General features: G+C 48.0%; 1 pseudogene; it reads right to left on the bottom strand.

The window, feature by feature from the left end:
* Positions 1 to 24: 24 nt before the first annotated feature.
* LOC107704661 (thyroxine 5-deiodinase-like) lies at positions 25 to 2299 on the bottom strand (annotated as a pseudogene).
* Between the last annotated feature and the right edge of the window lie 474 nt (positions 2300 to 2773).

Below are 2773 nucleotides of genomic sequence, written 5' to 3' on the forward strand. Positions count from 1 at the left end.
ACACACACACACACACACACACACACATGCACTCACAAGGGAAATATACCATACAAAAAAAAAATAGGATATGTTTCAGATAGATAGATATACCGTTTTTGCAATATCTCAAATAAAATGCCAGGTTGGATTGATATAAAACAAGTAGGCCTAAAGAACAGAGACGAAAGCACAACAGCTATCATGCGGTCGCATGGTCACTGGCAACATAAACATCTGTCTAGATAGCTGTATGCATGAAACTAAAACCCGACGTTTGCAGTATTGCGGTTGACTGTAGCAGCAGCTGAAGACACTGATTCAAAACCTAGCGAGCTGTGCATCTAGTGGGGATCAAGTGCACCTGAGATGCACAAAATGCATGTTTGATATGGGCAGGTGAACATTTTATCCTCTAGCTCAAGGGTTTTCAACCTTTACAGATACAGTACAGAAAGCTCAATTTTCTTGACAGCACTTTAAAATAACCTTTATTAAAAATATAAGCTGTAAGATCATTAGTTTGTGTTTTCAAATGGTTTAAGCAGCATTTCTTCTCTCCTACTGTAGTTGAAAACCCTGGATCTTTTTTTTTACATTGATCAGAAACATCAAAAACTGCTTTTTAATTTCCAAAGAGCCTTTTGGCATCTATTCTAAGAACCTTACAGTGTAACAAAGTGAGAAGTGCACAGACAGTCACTGAGTTTTGAACACAGCTAATCACTTTAATCTAAAAACACAAGACCGGGCTGGAAAAACATCCATCCGTCCTACATGTGAACCACCAGCGCTCATAGTTAGAAATGTCAATGTATAAAATGTTCTCTCCTGGAGTACCTTCACGGGCCCCCAGGGGTCCACACTGTAAAAAAGTGAAATGTGCAACCCTTAAAAATGCTTTTATTGGTGTAACCTAATGTCATTTTCATTTCTGGGTTACCTGAGAAAGCCTTTTAAGGTGCATGGACCCCTGGTTGAAAAGCCTGGCTCAGTGCATGTTCAGTGCATCAAGACCTTCTCAATGTTTGAGAAAGTGTAGACTGAAACGCCACCGATGACTTCACTGCGAGGTTTGCAGAACCCCAAACACTGATCTGTAGGAGCTATAATGGAACTTCTGAAAACATCGAGAGCGCAGACGGTCGCTAGGTTTTGAAACACAGCCAATGACTTCACGATAAGGACGCGAGAGTGGGGCTGAGGGAAGGAAAACATCCATCCGTGCATCCGTCTTAAACGTGGACCACCGTCGCCGCTTTAGAAGCTTCCAGATCGTTCCGGTAGCGCTCCAGCCAGTCTCTGAGCTCCGAGATCCGGTAGCCCTCCGGACCCCTGCCGCCTTGATACACGACCTTCTCGTCCTTCAGTATGTAGAGGCGCTCGAAATAGGCGCCGTACGCCGAGTTGGACGAGTTCTCCATGGTGTCCACGACCACGGCGCTCCCCGAGTTCATGAGCTGCGCGGCGCGGAGTCTGTCCTCCAGGCAGCGGTGCCGGGGGATCTGGTAGAGCGCGTCGGAACTCACCCAGCCGTCCGAAGGATGCGCTTCCTCGATGTACACCAGCAGCGAGTCCGCGATGTCCGCGTACTGCCGCGCGACGCGCTGGAACGCCGACAGGCGCGTCATGAACGGCGGTCAGGAGCAGCTCCCGAAGTTCAGGATGAGGGGTCTCCTCCCGCGGGCGTAGTCCAGGATCCGCTGCGCGCCACTCCGCTGCGCGCTGTCCAGCGGAACCACCTCGGTGTTGGGCGCCGCGCCCCCCAGATGCGCCGTCTTGAAGAAGTCCAGCTTGTGGCCGTACCACACGGCGCGCAGCGACTCGAGCGTGAACATCTTGTTGGAGTCGGACACGCAGAGCGGCGGGTCGTCGGGGCTGCCCAAGTCGCTCTCCCGCATCTTCGTGAGCACCTTCCTCCGGATGCACAGGAAATCCAGGAGCCACAGCATCACGGCCGCGAACAGGAAGCGCGGCAGCAGCATCAGGCACACGGCGGCGTTTTTCAGCGCCTTCACCGTTTGGACACCTGCGGATCCATGCAGCATCTCCATCCCCATCCGGACAGGTACAGATACAGCCGTGTCGTTCGGCGTGCGCTCTCGCTCTCTCTCGCTCTCTCTCTCTCTCTCTCTTTGCGCTCTCTCTCTCTCTCTCTCTCTCTCTCTTTCTTCCGAGCTCCGAGACCCGCTTTTTATAGGTCTAGGAAGGATTTGAATGGAAAACAACACGCCTCCACACCCGTGCCGCCTCCTCACATGGAGGGGATTACCTCCCGTCAACTCTCCTGTCTGGAGGAGAGAGAGAGAGAGAGAGAGAGAGATGCGATCAAACGCACCATTCTGCTCGTTAGATGGCTTGAAAGCTCCACTTTGGAATGCATCGGTGGCTTTATGTCAAGACGTGTTTCTTATAGGCATGTAACGTATCAAATTTTCATGTTGCGATAATTGCAGCAGTTTTTATCACGGTATGCGGTATTATCGCGATGTAGGAAAAGTTGCAAAAAAAGTGTTGTCATAATATAACAGGTTTGATAACTTTTTTAATATAACATAAAGAACTGGACATTTAAATACAATAAAGCGATACACACAAATGTCTACATAAATGTTTCAAATAGATTAAAGTGCAAAATAATTATAAAGTACAACAGGTAACACCTTACAATAAGGTCTCATTAGTTAACCTTAGTTAATGCATTAACATTAACAATATCGTGCATGTTCATTATCGTGATATATCATATTACCGAATACCAGCGCATGTAAAGTTTCTTATTAAAATTGTAGAA

Source organism: Sinocyclocheilus anshuiensis, unplaced genomic scaffold (genome assembly GCF_001515605.1).
Source record: "Sinocyclocheilus anshuiensis isolate Anshui unplaced genomic scaffold, SAMN03320099.WGS_v1.1 scaffold3247, whole genome shotgun sequence".
Lineage (NCBI taxonomy): Eukaryota > Metazoa > Chordata > Actinopteri > Cypriniformes > Cyprinidae > Sinocyclocheilus > Sinocyclocheilus anshuiensis.